The sequence below is a fragment of the Tachypleus tridentatus genome, chromosome 5 (genome assembly GCF_004210375.1).
Source record: "Tachypleus tridentatus isolate NWPU-2018 chromosome 5, ASM421037v1, whole genome shotgun sequence".
Classification (NCBI taxonomy): Eukaryota; Metazoa; Arthropoda; class Merostomata; order Xiphosura; family Limulidae; genus Tachypleus; species Tachypleus tridentatus.
This window is the reverse complement of record NC_134829.1, coordinates 17,604,954-17,627,844: the sequence shown is the minus strand read 5'-3', so window position 1 is coordinate 17,627,844 and position 22,891 is coordinate 17,604,954. Positions and strand designations below refer to the sequence as shown.

Below are 22,891 nucleotides of genomic sequence, written 5' to 3'. Positions count from 1 at the left end.
AACTATTACACAACCCAATATTCCATTTCCCTTGATACCACATATCTGGAAACCTTTCTGTAATTTGATTGGTTAGTTGTAATTAATCAAAAAGCTACACAAAGGGTTATCTGTGCTCTGCCAACCACTGGTATCAAAACCCGATTTTTAACGGTGAGAGTCTACAGATATACCATTGGGCTATGTGTCATTTCCTACATTGTCATTTATATCATGCTCAAAAACAACTGCGATCTTCCTTGTCTTGAAAGATCGCATAAACAAAGATACTCAACATCAGTTTCATTGTGTTTAGGTGTTCTGCCTCTTCCTTTGCTGCTTATTAAACAGTTCATTCAAATTTTAAATAGCAAGAAATATTTACTGCTATTAAGTTTGAATATCCATAGTTCTATTAGATAATATGGCAATGAAATGACGACTTATAAAGCATAAGCTCAAACAGAATGTACTCTATATTCTAGTTGTTGGTTCAGTTAAAGACCTATTATAATGCATTGTCATTGAAATGTGTCTATTAAGTATTACAAATAGTGCCAACATAATATCAATATTTTGATGAGTTTCAGTAATAACCTTCAACATTTCGCTTCTCTGATAGGAGAGATTGACTAGGGAAGAATCACTGTTGTGTGAGTGTTACAAAGATCATGAAGGACTTAAAATGAAAATTCCATTTATTAATCCTATATTAACATTTTAATTTCAAAATATTGAAAACAAATTTTAGTGTCATAACAATCAAACGTGAATGGTTAGAAATGAAAAACAATGTAATTCTTCTTGGGGTCCTTGTTCTGTATTAATGGTACTACAAAGCACATGGGCTAATATACATAATTACTAATAACAAACAGAAAGCAAGTTACTTTACCTCTTACAGTACTTATAAATTCAATAAAACACAGTAGTGGCTTAAAGACTTGAAGGAGAGATATTAGTGAGAGATGTTTAAGTAATAATTTGTAGCTCCTTTAAAGGTTAAATAAATATTAAGTATTTTAAAACTTAAGTTTCAATGAAAGTGAGTTTTCCTATAACTCACAAACAAAATAATCAATTAATATTTAAAATAAATTGTAGCTAAAAGTAAAAAGTTTGTACCCACAAGACACCAATCAATACTTACTTGGCTAGAGATGCTAAAATGGTCTCTATATTGAGGCAAATGCTTATGAAAACTGATCTATTGTATTGTATTCTCACTAGTTACAAGTTGAATAAATCTGTCAATTATCAACTATAAAACTCTTGCCAAGGCTTTATTTAATAGATTTTAGAACTGATTTATTATTCTCTATAATTCTTTTCTTTTAAGCAGGAATATAAAATCTACAAGTTTTCATTCTTTAAACCACTGTCAAAAACAAGAACATATTCAATAGAAGCAAGTATTGATTATTATAACTGGTTGATTTTACAGCGAAGCCACATTGGGCTATCTGCTGTGCCCACCACGAGGAATCAAATCCCAGACTTTAGCACTGTACACCTCCAAACTTACCATTTTCCACTAGAGGATGGACTATTCTTATAATTAAAATAAATATTACGTGGATTAACAAACACATTGATTGAAATAAAAAATACAAATATACTGAGTGTGGCCATAATTTGAAATATTAATGCCGAACTGCATTTTTAGTTCATTTTAACAACTAAAAATTAAATTTGTTTCAAACCAAACCAGTTTCCTACATTTTAATGCACTAATTTGATCATTGTGCTAATTCAAACTTAAAGATCAATGTTAAAAATTAACTTATCTTTCATATTATGTACAATATAAGTTAGCACTGGTTGAAATATTTCTTCAATAAAAATTCAAGTGCTATCAGTATGTGTGTTTGTGTTTTTCTCATAGCAAAGCCACATCGGGCTATCTGCCGAGTCAATAGAGGGGAATCGAACTTCTGATTTTAACGTTGTAAGTGCATGGACTTACCACTGTATGAGTGGGGGACTGCTATCAGTAATCACTTTTGTTTGTAATAACTCATAAATCATGTTAATCTCGAAACTAGAGGCAATATCCATATTATTATAAGAATCAAAATCCAATAGTTGCTTAATGTACATAACACTTACACACTATGTTGGAGTAACATCAAATTTTACTCTTTCCAAAATGTGTGTGTGTAATTAGCAAAACAAATATTTATTATGAAACTTAAGTTCTTTATAATAAAGCTGGATAGTTTGTAACTTCAACAGAACAACTTCAGTTTATTGAGGCTGTGAGCTTTCCATTTACTAATGCAATATGAAAAAAATATATACTGTTAATAACAGATTTTATCAAAGACAATCTCATGTACATTTTTTTCCACAAAACCATTTATAAAATGTCTCTAACATTCAACTTTGCTTACATATACGTAATATCATTCACTAAATAAGATTTTATTTTACAAATAGGATTAAAATATTATCACTTGTATAATATAGATTTTAACATGCTACATAAAAGCATATGACTAAAATACATAAATATTCATTTATTTAGTACTGACTGAAGTGCAAGTCTTAAGTAACTTATAAGATCTTGACTAAGAACAAGTTTTATCCAACAAAACTTGTCTGTAGCAGAATTCATGTGAACAAAACACAATTATTAATAAAAATTTAAAGAGTAATTATAATGTACATTTTTATTAGTATCCTTTATTTGTATTAGTATTATCAATATCAAAGTACAGGTACGCCACTGATTTTCTGGCAACCCCTTTAATCCAGATGAAATTAGAAGAGAAAACTAACTTCCTGTGACCACTAAACTAGTTCACTGGATAGCCATAGATGGCACTGCATGTGGCACACGCTCTTTCAGGATGGGCTATTTTCTGACCTTGCAGCATTTAATGTGTCGAAGAAAAAAGAATTTCTTCATGAGTATGCAAAAAGTTTTACAAGACCTGCTGCCAAGAAAGTAAGTTTAATGAAGAAAGTCTGGCTGAGTAAATGAATGTCGACAAAGAAACACCTGTTGTTCATCACCATTTTGAATCTGAAATTATGTATATTGTTCTGAATCCTAATAAAACCAATGAAAGTGATGAAGATAAAACAGATGTAGCTGAAAGACTTACTATGGACAATTTGTGTTGACAGATGAATTAACTAGTGGGCTAGAGTAATGTACCTTCATGACAGACAGAAGAGCTAATGACTCGTCCTTTGCTATATAAAGACAGAAGAGCTAATGACTCGTCCTTTGCTATATAATTACAGAAGAGCTAATGACTCGTCCTTTGCTGTATAAAGACAGAAGAGCCAATGACTCGTCCTTTGCTGTATAAAGAATTACACAGGGAGAGATCAAAGCACATAAAAGAACTTCACTTGTACGAAATATTTAAAAAATATAGCCAAGAAGAATGTGTGATAGAGTAGTAGGCCTACATCTGATAATTCTATAGCTTGAAGTACCCCAGATATTCCCCCTGCAAAATCACGAATCCATGATGAAACAGACAGTAATCCTGACAGCCCTCAACTTCCAAACCTTTGTGATTAGCTCTATAATTCCAGTAAAATTCTAAAATTTGTTCTTTTGAAGCAGACTACCACAACATTCTTTGTAAGTACAGTTAATTAATAAACATTTTTCATTTATATTGTACTAATAAACCTGTACCATTTATAACTGTACTAATGTATTTTGTTAATTATTTGATTTACATTCAATATTTGATTTATTTAAGTTTCTAGAGGTCCATGGTGCTTTAGAGACACAGTAGGGGTATAATTAGTGGGCCAGAAGAGTACTGTTGAATTGTTACTACATAACCTCTGTTGGTCTGGCAAAACAAATAATCCAGCAAGGCTCTGGAACCAAGGGTACCAGAAAATTGGTGGTGTACCTGTATTCAGGAAACAATGGTATTGTAAAACACAACAATCATACATATGCAGACATCACAAAGTTCTTTCATGGAGTTAACATGTTTTGTAGTTTTAAAACTTATACTTGGTGAGACATGTACATATATTGTAAAACTAGTACAAAGTAATGCTTTTAAAATGCAAATAGCTCATTCAGTGAGAATATGTCTAGAACTTCTCAAGTACACATAATCATTAGAATACAGCCCATTTGACTTTAAGGTGATCAAAAATTTTGGTGATCTCAAAAAACATTTTTACTCCAGTTAAATGGTGTACACTTAAGTGATTGAACGAAAAAAATTTTTATTTCACAATTACTATTTACTTTTTGTGATCTTTAGATATGCAAAGAAATGGTTAAAATTACAGAGATCTTTATAACAAACCAGCAGCAACTGCAGATATAAACTTAGTAAGTAAAATACAAATCACTTTTTTATTACAGAATATTTAAACATAAAGACAAAGCTTCATAACCCAAAAGCTTCAAAAGTCGTGATATAAAACCCATTATTTACCACCAAGAGTCACACTAATTCATTAACAACGAACCTGAATAAAAATACATAAACATTTCTAACTTAAACATATCTGAAATGTTACTACAATGCATTACTGGAAATAAAGTTGATTCATGTTTTTCAATGAAATAAAAATGTGTAATATCCTGATTTCTTTCCATTAAGTGTATTTAAAAAAAAACTGCTACCAATGACATGTTTGTTGTTTTTAAACACATCCTATATTTTGTTGTGTTACTGACTGGCAATTCTTTAAAACATGTCCTGGTTTTAGCTACTATTTTCTAAGTAAATGTAAATAAATACATTAGTAGATGTTTATTCTTAGGTTTAAAAGAGCATTTTCAATTAAATGGATACAGTATCTACATTAATATGTTGTCATATTAACTCCTTTATATAATCATTGTGTAAACATTCACAGTCATGTACATTTCATTCAATGTTCTAAAGCAATAAGATGCAACAATACCAGTAGAAATGTGCATTTACATGTACTACGTTGGTATTGGCAATCCAACCCATGCAAAGTTTCCATTAATAATCATAATGTAAAAATAAAGGGTAATACCAGTAAAAATGTGCATTTACACGTACTACATAGGTATCAGCAACCCAACCCATACTTAGTTTCCATTCATAATCTTTTATGTGATAATTAACTTCATTATTATTCTATACATCAGCTGATAATCCATTATCATGGATGTTTTCAGAAAGACTATTTTTGTGTTTTTAGTGGTCAAAATTCAATCCTGGTTTCTTTTTACCAGTCTGTTGCATCATACACTCAACTAGCACTTTCCCTACTGAAAAAATCTGAAACAATATACACATGAATGCTTTGTAGACTGATATCCCATTTCTGCCACATTGTCTGCTAGGATGGCTCACTGTGTTATTAAATAAACAAATGTACAAGACTTGTTGTTTGCATCTTTATTTTTGTTGTTATTCATGAGCTGTTACTTTGATATTATTCAAGTTTATTGCACATTCTTTGACATGATGGGCTACTGTAGCTAGACTGGTATTACCATGTCTTGTCTATTATGATCTTAATTCTAATTTTGTGTATTTGTTATTTTGTTTATCCAGAGTATTAGAATTCACAAAAGTTAGTAAATAAGTATCTAGATATAAAAAAATTAAATTACTCCTCACAGTTAGATTATAATATAGGTTACTAAACATAACAACAATTGGTATCCAATCACTACAACTTTACCATTAATACTGGATGCACATTTAGTAATAAGAATCATACATATGAGTAATAAGGCCTTGTAGCATTATACTTATTTAGAAATGCCTAAGGGTAAACATATGAAATTCAAAGGATTTGCTCAAATCTGAGGAACCATTTTTCATGTTTTATATTCATTACTTCTATATTTTGGAAAATTACACTGTAATGTTTCAACAGGCATCTGATATTGAAGATATATACAAGTTATACTGTTGTTTATAGAAATTACTTAATCTTAAGGAGTCTGATTAACATCAAGAACATTCAGATACTTCCTTCATTCCAAGGATGTTTTTAAATAACTCTACAAATGACTAAGGTAGATTTTGACTCCTCAAATCCATCACCTCTGGCTTTTTTTCAGTATGTTAATGAATTGATCAGCATATTAAATGTTATTTTTGAAGTACTATATTTCAAAGTACTATATAAAAGTAGCTTCTCTAGAAATTGGTTTTTAGTTAACTTATGTTAACAGTGATACTTCTCCAAACACCTTTTAGCAGTATTTGTGAAAGTTACATTAATTTCTTTATCATCACCTTACATCTTGTTTGTACATCATTAATTTTATTTTATTCAATGCAACAAGATAACTCAAATATTATGAAAAAAAGAAAAACAGCATTAGCTGTAAGTATTATATAAATACATAAATATGTACATTGTGTTACTGGTTAAACCACTGTTGCATTATGTAGCTTTGTTCTCTCTTACTAAAACCAGGTTCAGAGTCTAACTTGCTAACATATTCTGTGTGTCCTAAAGAAAACAGATAACAGAACTTAAATATACATGTATGTCAAACTTTAATTTATACTACAGTGGCATAATATATATTATAGGGGTGTAACCAACTGTGTGTCTGAAATATCACAAAAAACCAAAATTAACCTTACATTTAAAAAAAGTAATAAACCATTTTACTATATAATGTAACAGTATTAACAACTTTATTGAAATCTGAGAGTTGAAGTTATAATTATGCAATCAGTTTAATGCAAAATATTTCCAATGAAATGTTTTGTCCAACACCATAATTACCAGGTCTCTCTTCAATACAGGATATGAATAAAAATTTGAAAGAACTAAACAGTATTAAGTATCTGTCTTAAAGCATGAAACCACACAACACTGTAATAAGAAAGGTGAGTTGCAGCTTTGAGTATATTCGTAGTTAGTACACACCACCTGCAATATCACCTTGACACTCAGCTATGAACTCCTGCAACTCAGACCTAGGAAATTCAGTAGAATAATGATTCTTAATAATATCATAACTGTCCATGATAACAGATATGAAGAGACTGATTACTACATAGATAAATAAACTGATGAACAAGTAAAGATATAGACGACTGAACCACCATAAAAGAGCATTGTCTGTGTTCAAAATGCCAAAAGTTGCAAAGAGATCATCCCCATTCATCATTGCAAACAAGCATTCAGCTGTTGTACTCAACTGTCTGAATTTGAAATGATATGGTCCCAGAACAACCCACCCACAGAAGCAAAAACCAAAATATAAGAACATACCACAAACAATGAATCGCAACACACTGGGAAGTGCCCTTTTTAGAGTCAAAACTAAGATGTTGTACTTTGGAAAATATCCTAGGTAACGCAGCAAGCCTACCCACACGAGCAAGTTTCCACTTCCAAGTAAAATTGTACATACATTGTTTATGCTTCCTTCAACTAACTTCTGCTCAAGCCGAATTTTAATTGTTGATCCAGAAATAATGAGGACATCATTAGCCATGATCATTACCAGCCAAAAGTCAACAAATTCTAGTTCAAGTTTGATCAATAGGTTTTTCCCTCTTTGCCTTTTGAAAAAATTAGCTGTTTCTTGGCATAATAACTGACCTTTGTACAAGGATCGACCACACAAGATAAATGAACCCAAGCAAAAAGCAACAACAAGGCCATTAAGAATTTGTCCCATGATATACTTTAACCTGTCACTGCTAGCATAATAAATACTTCCTTTGCAGTCTAATTTTCTGGAAAATGTTTCTAGAGTAATCAAAACCTGACCATCATGCAAGCTATTGTCATATTTTATCACAATGTGGATACTACAACAGTCTGGTGTGTTAAACTTTAATAGAGATTTTACATAGATAGTTTTTAAGTTAAATATTAAACTTGCTTCAATTAGACGATCAAACTTTATAGAACTATTGTTATCTCTTAAATATTTTCTCATTTGAAACTGTTTCCATCGTGCATCACCAGCAGGATACAAAGAAGGTATCTTAAGACAAGCATATTCAACAGTATTATCACAGTTAAGAGTTTCATTGTAAGGATAAACTTCACCTATCTTATAATATTTCTTGCAAAATTTGATAGGTGACATGCCTCCCGTTTCATTATCATAGCTGTATGTCCCAATAGTTATATTCATTATCTGGGCAAACATTTTCACTACATATTCAATATGATCAAAAAAATCTGATTTAGTATACACAGCATATGGTCCTTCAGGGGGAGGATAGGAACTTATTTCACGTACTGGGTCCCAGTCTTTAAGAAACAGATGATGAAAGGTCTTGGTTGTATCTAGATGTTCTCTTTGGTATTTTGAGACATCTGAACTAAATAATACTAATTGTGTGGTCACAATGATGATTTTCACTACCTGAAGTACAAGTTTCCATGGTAACTTTTTCTTTGCCTTCCATTTCTGGAAGGGATTCATAAAATAATAAAGCAACTTTCTTCTCAGACATTCTCTCAAATAAGGAGTAAAAGAATTTCGCTGCCCCGAGTGATCAAGGAGAGGACACAGTAGTTCATCACCTTCTTGAATACTGGTATCAGGAAACTCATTGGAAAGTTCATCACTGACATTTGAAGCACTTGGATAAAATATTTCAGAAGTAACAGAGGAAATATCCTCACCTAAAAGAACTTTTTCTGGTTGTTTCTGAAGAAAAGTCTTATTTTTCCCACCACATACAATTTCTTCATTGGCAGTTCTAGGCACTGGTGATGCCATCATTTAGAAATCTGTTTTCAATACTGTAAATAAAATAAAATGCATATATTAATTAGTATATCAGTAATATTATAACAAATTTCATAGATATTTTCAAAAGATCTCTATGTTTACAATACATCCAAATACACAAATTTCAGCACCTGAAGAATTATGAACTTGTATGTTAATCTTTATGTATACATACATTATTTCTAATCAACTTGCAACTAATAAGGTATATATGATTATATATAGGCTTTGCATATCGTACAGATTGTTTCAAAAACTGTTATGGAAGGTTCTGAGTATGTTTTTTGTCAACGTTCTAATATTGCTGACAAAAAATAAATAAAATGCCATTTTGTAGAAGAAAGACTTTGGTGATATATCATTTTTTTGAAACACATTTCATCATGTCCAAACTTTCCCAAATAAAACATGATTCTTAATGTGATTTTCATGACATTTGTTCACTTAGAACAAGTAGTTTTAAAGACATAATAAATTTATCTTTGAATCATCTTCTGTATATAAATTTTCAATTTATTTGTGGCAGTCAAAAAGCTCTCTTGTCCTCTCCAAAGTTAGAAAAGTATATTCAGGTATATTCATGTAAAATTTATAAAATACATTTGCATATGTATTATATTTGAGACTCTTAAGAACAGGTCATGAACACTGTAATGTAATTGTATTAATCCTCTCCTCAAAACAAAATACCATACCAGCCATTCCTCATCAAGCCATTCCTTCACTTACTTCAACCTTGTTTTCTACCTAATAGCTAATTGTTAATATACCACCTACCACAGCACTGTTTTCTATCTTTAAAGAAATTTTTAATTTTGCTTTTGAGTTTTAACCTTTCCTTAGATGCTGTCAATGCCTTTTTAAAGTCATCATACAGAAACTAAATAAACAAAAAACAAAAGTCCCCTGAAAAAACTCCCACAAATTGATAAGGAATTCTGTTCAGATTTCAAATAACATGACAAATGTGTGTTAATGAGTTGTCCACATTTGTAACTGCAAAATCTCAAATGAAGGATGACAATAGCTAGAGGCATAACAATGGCATAGTCAAATGAGGTGGTCCATGGTGGAGCATTGTTGTAAGTACCCACATTAGGTGGGTGAGAGGAGGTTGTTTGATTTGAGAAACCAAAAAGATGAGCATTAACCATCCTCTCTAAGGTTTTACAGAGACTGCTCATCAAAGCAACTGGATGGTAGTTTGAAAGAATCTTGGGATGCTTCCCATGCTTAGAGAAAGGTAGGGCAATACCCTGGTGCCAGGCATCAGAAAAAACATCCACCTGCCAGATATGGTTAAAAACAATCAGAAGAATAGCAAAAGAAGCAGGAGATAGATGGAGCAGCATTTCATAGTATACATCATTAGGTCCAATTGATGTACTGCCAGACTGATTAAGGGCCAGTTTGAGTATCACCAGTGTAAAGGAACAATTATAGTCATAGAGACAATCAGCTCGAAAGGAAAGAGGTGATCGCTCTGCTCATGTCTTGTTGGCTAAGAAAGTGGAGAGGAAGAAGCAGAAGTGCTAGATACCTAGCAAAAGCTTTCACCTAGAGTATTGGTAATGTGCCAGGTATCAGCTACTTCCTGGCCATTAGAGAGCAAGATCGAGAGGGTGACAGAATTATATTTCTCACTGACCTTTCGAATCTTGTCCCATATGACATTGGAACTGGTAGAAGAAGATATGCCAGTTGTGAACTTAATCCAAGATTCCTTCTGGCTTTGCCGTCTTACCCACCAAGCATGTGCACGGGCCTGCTGTAAAGTAATGCAGTGTGAGAGTGTGGGATATCTACAGAAAGTATCCCAGGCCCATTTTTGAGTCTTCCATGCTATATGGCAGGCAGGATTCCACCATGGATGAGGATATAGCAGTAAATATGTCGAGGTTTCAGGAATACATTGAGCAGCTGCTTGTATAATACAGTCAGTTACGTCTGCCAAACAGTCGTCTATTTGATGGTTTATAGATGATGGCAGAATTAAGTTCTGCTAGAGCAGTTAGAGGGCCACAATTTGCTTGATCCAGCTTCCAACAAGGCACGCGGGTCTGGTGACATTGACCACGGCCAGTCTCTCTCAACATTATAGAAAACTATCACTGCCTCCTTGATTATTATCAACTCTCCATGAAAAATAAAAGATTAGTGAAGAGGAGCAAATTGAGAGATCAATAATGGTAAAAGAATGACTTGGTGCATGAAAATAAGTATAAAAACTGCTATTAAAAAGAGAGAGGTTGTGATCAGAGAGCATACGCTCTATGGAGCAAACCCTCCTACCAATATTAGCACTTCCTCAGTGGATGATATCCATTAAAGTCCCCCAGAATTAAAAAGGGAGATGGCAGCTGTTCAATGAGAACATCAAAGTCTGATTAATCATAGGTCTCTCCAGGTGACAGATAGAGTGAAGAAACAGTGATGGTACAACCCAAGGAAACAAAGGCCTCCAAGGGTGTGTCAAGTGGCAAAGACAGGGTGGGCACATGCTGATCAACCAACAGTGCCACCCCTCCATCACACAGCCCGTCCCTTCTGTACAAAGAAAACCACCTAAAGGTGACTGTATTGGCAGGTTACAGAAATGTTTCCAATAAGTAAAGACATACACGATGGTAGTTAGAAATCAATGTTTTAATGTCACCCAGATTATAACGTAAACCTCAACAGTCCCATTGTATCAAGGTGGCCATTTTTATTTATGTGTAGGCAAACTGGGTGGAGAACCCTTCTGTTTACGACAGTGTCTTTTTTCTTTACTGTCTTTATTCGAGGGGGTTCTATCAACCTCCATGGATCCTGCCCTGGATTGATTGGGCAGGTCTTTGCTGTTGGAAAAGAATTCCAGCAACTGAGGATGTGAACAAATCATCATTTTGTATCTTGATGTGGGAGAAGATGTATCTGAGGAAATGCTCATACACGGAACCAAAAGAAGTGGATCTTGGGATTTGCTGGAATGTATGTTAGGGACAGAGATGGGTGTTGAAGTTGATTCATCAACTTTTTTAACCATGGAGGTCAAAAGACTTTTCATTTGTTTTGAGAACAATTCTTTTAGAGGCACAAAGAAATCTGTCTGCACTCCCACTGTAGTAGTGAAACGAAGTGCAGCAGCATACATCTGAGATGAAGTGTGGACAGCAACTTTTGAGCCTCAGGGTAAGTAATGTTTTGAATCGTTTTCAAACACTGTACCCCTTTTTCTTCCAACCATTTAGAGCAAGAATGAAAGTAGAACAGGTGAGAGCCATTGCAATTGATGCATTGAGGGTCCATTTCACATTCACAGACATTATTGCCACTGCAACAAACACATGTCAAGGAACCACGACATGACATCTTTGAGTGACAAAACAGCTGACACTAGAAACATCTGAGAGGGTTTGGAATGTATGGCCATACCCTGGAATTAAGATAACCTGCCTTGATGATGGCAGGTAGACATGGTGATGTAAATGTCAGAATGAGGACATTGGTCAGCATCATAATTTCATCTTTGCAAGTGGAGATACGCCTCACTGCAGAAACTCCTTAGCTGGAGAAACCAGCAAGAATCTCTGACTTGGGGATGTTCTTTAAATCCCTCTCAGCAATAACTCCTCGTGATGAATTCAAATTAGCATAAAGTGTAATCTCAATTGGTATATCCCCAATCGCCTTTGAATGCAGAAGTTCACTGTGTTGAGTTGTGGATGTTTCCACCAATATATTACCAGATTCAAGCTTCTTTACTGACTTCGGAGAGCCAGCAAGTCCCTCTAGTCCCTTCTGAATGAAAAAGGGAGACATTTGCCCTAAAGGTTTGTCTGAAAGAGAATGTAGTATAAGAAAATGAGGTACAGGTGTTACAAATGTAAAGACATGGTCATTTACCTATGGACTGATTTTTCACTATTTTATTTAACTTTTTATTTGGAGGATCCATAGAAAAAGGAATACTTTGGTGTCCACTGACCCCACCCACCATGAAGCCCTACGACGGGATGCACTACAATGCCAAACAAGGACACTGCAGGGTTTTGTGAGCACTATACCCAAACACCAGCATCAGATACAATGTCCACAACACTTGTTGAGAACATCCAACACTATTACTTGGTTGACCCTAGCCCAAGTGGACCAGCCAGTTGACCCAAGGGGTGTGTTAGGGTTGGACTCCTAAACCACCAAGGGCTTCTACTCCCCTTCATGTGTCACCATGCACGGCAAACACGTGGGTGGATGTTCAGATCCCAGAGGAAGTAAACTGAAAGAACAGAACCTTCCTTGGGAGGTCCCCTCACAATGTACAGGAATCCACACTGAGGGGTGGAGAGAGAAAGGTTGTGATCCAAGAGCATATGCTCTATGAAACAACCCCTCCTATCAATATCAGCACTTCCCCAGAGGGGATGATGTTCATTAAAGTCCTACAGGATTAAAAAGAGAGACAGCAACTGTTCAACAGCTGTATACTTAATGACTCATTTTTCTTTTTTATATAAATCTGCCACGTACGCCAGGGTTCAAAATTAGTAGTATGTACAAAAAAACAACAACAAAAAAAAAGAACAGAGGATCTGTTGTTTACCTAGTGACCATTAAGGATTTCTCCATCGTATATGATGGCTAGAGTATTGGAGTAAAAGGATCAACGAAAGAATAATAACTTTTAAGATACTCATGGTTAATCTTTAATTCACTGACAAGTAATGATAAATCTGAATGCAGTACTAATTACTTGCAAGTTGTTGATTAATGTGAAAAATCACTACTGGACTGGGATCATAAAAAGTATTTTCTCTTGTAACACATAATATAGTAGATCTGGGCAGGTACTACAATAGCATTTGCTAAATTGAAATAAAAAGCATACATAATTAATACTCTTTAATATTTACATATAAAATAATAACTTATTAATTCAAAATATTGCACAGAATAAAGTTAAAACATTTTAATTATATAATACAATGACATTTTCCATTCCAGGAAAGTAAAGTTTTAATAATTCATATGTTTCCTCTGGTGAAACCATAATGACTATTTAACAAACATTTTAAACTTTGTTAAATAACCTTGCAAAGCATCTTTTATTAAATTTTCTGAAGCTTTTCCTAGCACTGATGTAAAAGCTAACAAGCCTATAATTACTTGGACAATTCTATCAACTCCCTTTAAAAGAGGAGAGAAACCACCCAAATTTCAATCACTTGACATTTGCCCTCTAATCAAGGGCTTATTAAAAAAAAAAGAAAAGAGTACCAAATAGCTCATTACTAACTCTTCACTTGTAAAAATTGAACAACAAAATTTAACAACCTAGCCAACTGGTAAGCATCAAATATTAGCCTTCCTTTATCATTGTTCAAAGGCCATACTGCTATCCTAACATTTTATGTACCATTAATGTATTTAAGAAACTTTTTACTATTTATTTTAATTTTAAACAACCTTCTGTCAATAGTTATTTTTTTGTTTGAATAACTCTTTTGATTTTCCATAATTCTCAATCTCCTCCCATTAGAAGTTAAATTTCTTAAACTTATAATGTCTTTACCTAAATATATCCTTTAAACTGTAAAAAAAAACTAGTAGTTACATAGAGCAACCTTTGTTTTGTTTATTAGGAAATGCCTGCCTTGAATATTTAAAAATTAATTTCCAAACATTTGTTAAGTAAAAAATTATGCTGTTGCCCAATTCAGATTATTCTTGTCTCAGATAATTTGCTTTTTTGAAATTTATAACAAAAAATCTTATTCCTTGTCTCCATAATCTGTAACAAAATCAAACTTAATTCAGTTATGCTCACACTCAACCAGATGTCACCCAGTTTTCATCCTATCAACCATTTCTATATTGGAATCTAGCAATCACTCTAAAATAGCACTGTTTTTTGCAGGTACCCAACCAGTTTGTGAACAAAACCATCCTGAACAGTTTCTAAAAATGTGTTTCTTTTATAATTTTATGTGGCAAATGCATCCAGGTGAGGAGTACACCACTGAAGGCATAGCTATTTGAAGACAGGATTAAAAAATTGCTCTGTAGTCCAATTGCGTAGTTTTCCAATTAACAGACATTAATCAGTTATAGCTTTTTAGGCCTACAGCATACTAGCTGTATTTGTCCAACAATATTCTTCCCTCCATTTCTCATCTAGCCACTTTTTATAATAATCACACAAGTTTGTAAAAATTTCAACAATATTTTTTGCACACTTTCCTCATACAAGTATTGTTGATTTTTATGCACATGAACATTCTACAATTTTTGAGGATAGATGTGCTTGCTCAATACACAGTCAAGAATATACGTCACAGGCAAAAAGAAAACTATAATGAAACAAGCATAGGTATGAAACGTATAATGGTAAATCTGTTACACTACATATAGGCAGAACTTTTAAGAAGGTGATAAGATTACCAAATAATTTACCATCAGCAGCATGGAAGTGTACAATTACAACAATTTATGAAAGGAATCAATTATTTCTTCAAAAATAAGGGATAGTTTTAATTTTTACTTTTATCTTTCTTGGGGATGGATGTACTTGGAAAATCTTGAAGGACCAAATTATCCTTTGTTATTTACATGTTATTATCTTGCACCTCAATATGACTGAAACATCAAAGTTTAATGTCATCAGAAAATGTTAATGTAAATAAATAAAGGCCCAAGCACTAACCCTTGAAACACCCAACAAACTCTCTTACTTTCATTGGCACATACACATTCCCATATAAACACAAGATTTTGGAATTTTTGTACCATTCTTTAAATTTCCATTAAAGCCAGTTTTTAGATATTCTGAATTATACTTTGACACTTCTTGGATACATATTCATTGTAGATTAGATCTTTATCTGCCTTCCCTACAACTTACAGCTTTGTAATTTTTTGTATCTTCATTTTCACTAGTTCCCACTGATGTGTTCTGACTTTCCATATTTCAGAGATAAAACTACCCAATTTTAATTTTACCTTTTTAAAAATAAATTTATTTCTAAGAAGTATTTTCCTCTGAAAAACATTTCCTATACCTCACCAGAAATATGGCAGGAAAAAAAGAGAATTTATATATATGATACCCTAACAATATTTGACACGGAATGAGGAAGAGTTGAAAGCTACATTTAACATATGTACTGATTTATGTAGAGAACATTCAGAACTTCTGATTCATGCTTTATTAATAGCATGAATGCACAATCAACAACAAACACTTTAGCATTTTACACATAAAGCTACCAGATTTAAAGTTGTTGGTTGCATTACAAAGTTTGTTTGAGAGTCCAATGAAAGATTGCTTTGTGTATGTTTCATGTTAAAAAAAAAAATTAAACTTTAGGTAGCTAGTGAACAAAAATCTCATAATATTGAAGTGATCGAACATCCTCTTCATACTAAAAAAAAAAAAGACTTAAGCTGTACTGTCCAGATGTTTCACAACTAATGAAACTAAGCTGATTAACAGATTAAGTTTAGAAACACAATAAAAGTTACAGTAGTGATTCTGAAAAATGTTTTTGCAGATTTTTTTTTAATAATTCCTTGAATTCCTTTTCATATCATATAACAATATATAAAATTTAGAGTATTTACATGTATTTTAATTCAACATGCATGCTTATATTTCACAAAACAAGGAATAGTGAAACAGGTACTGTTAATGATTAAGTCTTGTATACATTAAAAAGTTAATAAAATTCTTGAATATGTTAAAACAAATCTGTTTTTAAGCATTATTTACACAATAAATATGAATAAATAGCACTTAAGTTTAGTGATAACAAACAAAATATTTCAAGTGAGGCTTAAGTAGTTATTTGTAGGTTGGTATGTTGCTAAACGCAAAACTAAACATGGACTATCCGTGCTAAACCTTCCTTGGATACTGAAACTAGGATTTAGGAATTTTAAGCCTTAAGGCTTCTGAGCTACTAAACAGTTGTAAAAAAATATTTCTCTGTTTTCACTTCCAATCAATACATGTATCAACATGCTTTAAAATTCCATCAACTTTACAAAGCACTACTTCAGTGATTGAATTAGCACTATGTCAAGATCCTTTCTGTCAGGTAGACTAAGAAGAGGATTCCCATCTCTAATTAAATATGTAATTCAAATTAAGATAACCCAAATGCATTAACTTGCACTTACTATCAATATTATTAAACATTATTTGATGTACATTTGTACAAGTTTAACCAAGCCATTCTCTAAAGCCTTAACCTCCACAATAAAGCTACAAATACTCAAGAGTTTAATGTCATTAACAAAATTTAATAATCTTCCCCTACCAATATCATTAAAATAAACAACAAAAATCAAAGACCAAAGCACTGATTCCTGAAGAGCTCCACAGTAATAATAATAATAATAATAATCAGGTTTCAGTTGGACTAGACTCCATTAAAAACAACCTTTTCTTTTCTTTCATACAATCATCTTACCAGTTACTTCCAATTTCAGTTACTAATCATTTAGTACCTTTTGCAAAGGCTAAACAGTAAAACCACTTGTATTCTCCAAGCAACAAATAAAATCTTAAAAAAAGGTTAATTAGTAAGACAAGATTTTTCTTTGGTAAATACATGTTGGCTTTCTTTAGTGATATATGATATTTTCCTAAATTATTTGGAAAAGCTTCCTTTACAAGACTATTTCAGAAGGTTTTCTACCATAGAAGTACTTCACGTGAAAATAACCTAAGAAGGTTGAAACATTTTGTACTTTATTTCAATTAAAGTTCTAAAACTCATACCAGCTGTCTTGAGAATACAGTTTTACTTAAGTAGGTTTCTTGTGGTCATGAATAGAAGCACTTTATGACTGAATTATCTATAATGTGCAGAGAGCCTATTACTACACTTTTAAAAATAACAGTTACTAAAAGATTCTCAAGCACTAAACCATAGTCTATTGACCAACCAAAAATTTAAGATAAATAAAGTGATACAACTAATGTTTGGCCTCTTTCAAAATCCTGAAGAAGACACTATCTCATTCTTATGCTTTACCTATATTTGACAGATCGATAAACAATGGGAACAAACATCTGAGGATTAATTTTTTTTCTTTTTCTTTTTTCAGGAAGAGATGAGATATGCCCTTCCTGGAAATTATAGGTAAGTTAGTTTCAGTCTATAGTGGGAAAATTTCTATAAAGACAAATAAAAAGTAACCTAAATATTCAGTTATTGAAGAAAAATCTTGCCTCTTCTAATCTATCAACTCTTTAGAGATTGTTCTTAGCCCTAAAATTGTGTATGTTATTTTATTTGTTATCAGAATTATGGAAAGGATGTGAATATAATGTACTTAAGATTTTAAGAAGTGTTTTTGACACTGTGCTATCTTAAAGATCTACCAAGAAAACCATATTGTCGAGGTTTGGAGAGCTGCAAGTTGACCAGATTGTAGAATGGTTGAGGGAGCAAAAGAAAATGTTATTAATGGAGTCCAGTAAACCTAAACCTTTGTTACTGGTGGCTTACTTCAGGTTTAATTTCTTAGGTTTTTCCTTTTTCTTATTTATTTTAATGACACCACTAGGGTTATAATTATTGAAGTATAATGATGACATTAAATTAAATCTAGTTGTTAAAGTATTAATATGACTTTGAATGACTGACGAGTTGGACACATACTTTAGTTATAGTAAGTACAAAGTAATACTTTTGTTTATCAAAATTTGGATTCCATCATGAGTGTGAAATTCTTATAACATAATAATGGGACTGCTCTTTCTATTGCTAGAAAAATATTCCTTGTAAATTTCTACAGAGCCAAGCAAGTTTCTGATAATTCTGAACTATATACAAGTCTCTAAACCTCAAAACTATATATATAAACATGCACAACCCTTTAACATACATGACACTCAGTCTCACATACATCAATATCAAATAAAAGCAACTAAAGTAATAAAACAATAATATTACCTTACTTTTTTGGTAGTAGCCAAATACAGTCTCAAGCATCAGTTCTGGGAGGAACATGTAACATACAGTAATAAAAATTACAAATAATGATAGTCACAAATGTTAAAACAGTAAAACATGAAAATAGGAATTTTAATGATCTACACTCTTAAAATATAAATAATATTTTTTTAATTATTATGATCCTAAAACAAGTCATAAATGTTTGACCTTCAGCCTTTTTAGGTGCTAGATTTACAGTAGCTACAATTGAACTGACAAAATACAAGTTTGGTATTTAAGTAGAACTTGTGTGTAATGCACTTTCAGAAAGACAATATGTGCGAGATATTAAAACATTCATGATAAAGTGCTTTTAGAAGTCCACAATGTCTATACATGTTACCAACTTTTGCCTTCTTTAAACTTTGCTTCACTTATGTGACTGAAGTCCCATAGCATGACAGTTTTTGTAACAAAATGATAAACTGAAAAAGATTTATAATTCCTTCTCAATAACTGATATACAACTTTATTATTTACTTTAGTTATTTGTGTCTGTCACTACAGGATCAATATAAAATTCAATGATTTATGAAGGGTCCCCTCTGAATTCTTCCCTTAAACATTACTGAGTCTCATTCAGTATAAAGATGATCTCCTGTGTCACTTAAAAAAAATAAAAATAAAAACTTACCTGCACCCCATTAGAAAAGGTGATAAATAAGAAACATATATTTTATGGCCCCATCTTATGTTCTTTGTTTAAGAAAAACACTGAGTTATTGAAAATACTTCAAAGGAAGGTTACTAGAATGATTTCTGGTATGGAGGGGCTGCCATACAAAAACAAGTTAAAATTATTTTTTCTTCAACAAAGGAATTGATGAACAATCTGATTAAAGTGATAAGAATTACAAAAAGGATAAATTAGACTGATACATCATCTTTTTTCTATCTCTGTGTTTAATGGTAAGAATGACAAGAATGCAAATACAGACATAAGATTTATCAAAGCAAATGACATCAGCCAATTAAATAATTTTATTCTTTGAACCATGTGTTAAGGGCTTTGAAATTGACTGCCTCAGAGTAGATGCAAAAGGACTGAGAAAGCTCAAGAGACAGTTTGATGAGTATTTTGGAGACAGGTTAGATATATGGAAATGTGTGTTTGATGGAATAAATGGGGTACCACAATGGGCCAAGCATTCCTTGTCAATCAAATGTTATTTTAAAATTAATTTTGTACATGTGTATGTATCTATGTGTATGTTTGTGTGCTTGTACATGTATACACATGCACACACCCATATATCATACAGCATTTTAATTCATGGCAGTATTGATGTAAACCACAGTTTCTTTAAGAATTCATGAAGGAGATATTATACATGCTGAGCTGTAAAATTCTAATGAATTAAATGTAAAGAAAAATATTACAAAATATATTAATATGTATGGATACCTTAGAAGCAAAATGAGACAAACCATTACAAAACAGCTTCCAACAGCAATGAACTGATAGATATACAACATTTTAACCACAAAAGTTTGTAGATATAAATAGATATTTAAAAGCAAAATCTTAAAAAGTTATCACAGAGATAAAGGACACTAGAGCTTGGTGATATAATAAATTACCTACAAGTAGTAATTACATTGTCTGGTGTTATATAAAGTAAGTTATTAATCAAAATTATGGTTAAATTGAGTACTCAAAGTTAATTTTCAATTAAAACTATTTTCAATTACTTCAACAACTAACTGAATTTAATTACCAAAATATCTTTATTACATTTTTGTTGTTAAGCATAAAGTTACATAATAGACTGTATTCTGTCCATTATTTGTGTTAGAAGGTGTTGTTTTTGACTAATTTTTTTATAGTTTTAGTGATTCAGGAAGGAACTCATTTGTAGAGGTCTTGGATATGATTCCCATTGCCATCAAAATTGCTTGGCTCATCTTTGTTATTGTTTGTTTTCAGTTTAAGCATAAAGCTACAAAACAGGCTAAGAGTGCCCTGCCCACCATGGGTAGTGAAACCCAGTTTTTTAAAACTGTAAATCCACAAGCATGCTGTTGTGCCACTAGGAGGCTGTATTTATTATAACAAAGCTATTATGGCTACCTGCTTGACATCTAGATAGCAGTAATCACCACCAACTTCATTTTTCATCCGCTGGCTAGAAGTAAAGCAACTGGTTGGCAGCAACTGACACCATTTTTCATGATGACAAGAAACCCACTTGAAGCAAAAAAAAAAAAGTATTCTACAGACAGTTGGTATTGGTAATAAAAAATTTAAAATAAAGTACGCAACAATGTTTTGGCATTCTTAGGTCATCTTCTGGTTAACAAAGAGTTTTAATACCCATATCAGTCATCTTTAGAATACATTTTTGACATGACATTTATTTTTTTTCTGTTTTTGTTATTTGAGAAACAGTGTATTTATCAATAAATCAATTGTAATCAATTAATAAATACAATGATTAATCAGTTAGCAAACATCATTATTTAGCCAGCTCTAGATAGAATAAGTAGATATTTAAGAATGAGAGTAGATTTTTCTAGCATTTTGTCTATTGAACAACAAGTTTTTCAAAACTTCAACTGTACAAATACATACAACATACAGCACTCAACAGTTTGAATGAGAATAATAATCTAGACATAGTAATACTAGTAAATAGGTAACTCAAGTCTTCAATGCAGTGCTCTACTACTAATACAATAAAGCCCACAGACTTATACTGCATGTTTGTAAAATACTGGTTATAAGAAAAATGGGTTGATTAACACTTTATACAAATATGTATTTAGGGCTCTCTTGAAATATTGTGCAGATTTTGAGTTTTCTTAGATTAGAAAAGGTACAGACTTACTGCAGATTTCTAACATATTTTCTCTTGACATAACCATATTAATTAAATTAGAATAACCACGGATGCACCATATAAGGACTTGAACTGTTCATGCTTGGAGAGAACAAAATGAAAAAGCAGAATTTAGCAAAATGCACTTAATGAAGATTTACTTTTCAAATACAGTGGCTTACTTATGGAATAAATAACCTTTAGGTCTGATGGAGGCTTGTACATTACAAAGATCCCAGTCATTTATGGATTTATTTCCTTCTACTATTCAGTTCAGCTATATCTAACTAAAATGCCAGCTATCTCACCTGACTCCTAATATATGTTAAATATTAATAGGTTTCACAATAAAACATGAGCACATATCTCAAAGTGACACGAAATATACAACACATCTGGAAAACAAAATACTTCAACAACAACCGAGTATACCTTAAAAGTTATATCTATAATACAAAAAACTGCAACTCATGTTTGCACTATATTATTAATATTTACTACTAATATATTCCAAGAAAGTTAGACTTAGAAGTTAGAGAATTATTACTAATATTACTAAAACTAGTATTACGTATTATTACTATAACAGTATAAATTAATTAAATTATATATATATATATATATATTTACTAGTCCTACACCAACAACATACAATATGAAAGGAGCAAGTCTTGCCTGAATTTATTATTTACTGCCATAATTAAAATCAGTTTCATCAAACTTGCACTCTTACTGTTATTGTATTATGTTCCTTAGGATACAACACATACACAACAACAACCGTAACAAAACTTTATCCGCTTACACAACTCCTATTAGATCCTTTCAATTACGCTTAAATTTTTTACTGCCCTCTGCTAACAAACGTTATCGTTCAAAAGAAAACCAAAACCATGAAAAGTTTAAAGTATTATCCACAATTTGATTCCATACTTTTTGACATAAATTCCTAAAATTGTAGTTGAATAAGACTTTGAATGCAAGTTAACAAACGAGATAACATGGCCTTTGATCTGTGACCCGTTGCGAAAGGGTTGGTAATGACTTATTCTATTAAACACAATCCAGTTATACTGGGTACTCACACTGATGATGATGTTAGTAGAATGGTACCGTCATAATTACAAGATATGAAATACCATTTCAGTTTGAGTCATACACAAAAAACTCCAGAAGAAATAACTGACTGCTTACATATGTAGCAGTTGTCAAATATTGTCATTACTACTTCTGCTGTACAAAGTATACTATTCATACAGATAGCAATCACCCAAATGTTTGTTGAACAGCTGATAAAGTCTGATTGCATAATGATTTTACGTTACAATTTCATCCTGCACCCTCTACGTAAGATACATAAATATGCTAATAAATTATACCACTAACTAGGAAAAGCATGTATGTTAATT

The 22,891-nt window shown here is 32.0% G+C and overlaps 1 pseudogene across 17 annotated transcripts; it reads right to left on the bottom strand.

Annotated features, from left to right (window-relative positions):
- Nucleotides 1-659: 659 nt before the first annotated feature.
- Nucleotides 660-22,739, bottom strand: LOC143250627 (mucolipin-3 pseudogene; annotated as a pseudogene). Of its 17 annotated transcripts, none has more exons than XR_013028262.1 (4): nucleotides 22,568-22,739; nucleotides 20,735-20,851; nucleotides 18,622-18,665; nucleotides 660-8,688 (listed from the first exon to the last, which is right to left on the bottom strand). The product of XR_013028262.1 is annotated as a mucolipin-3 pseudogene, transcript variant X5 (transcript). The 17 variants fall into 17 exon arrangements; XR_013028259.1 differs by lacking the exon at nucleotides 22,568-22,739 and adding an exon at nucleotides 22,135-22,317; XR_013028260.1 differs by lacking the exon at nucleotides 22,568-22,739 and adding an exon at nucleotides 22,216-22,315.
- Between the last annotated feature and the right edge of the window lie 152 nt (nucleotides 22,740-22,891).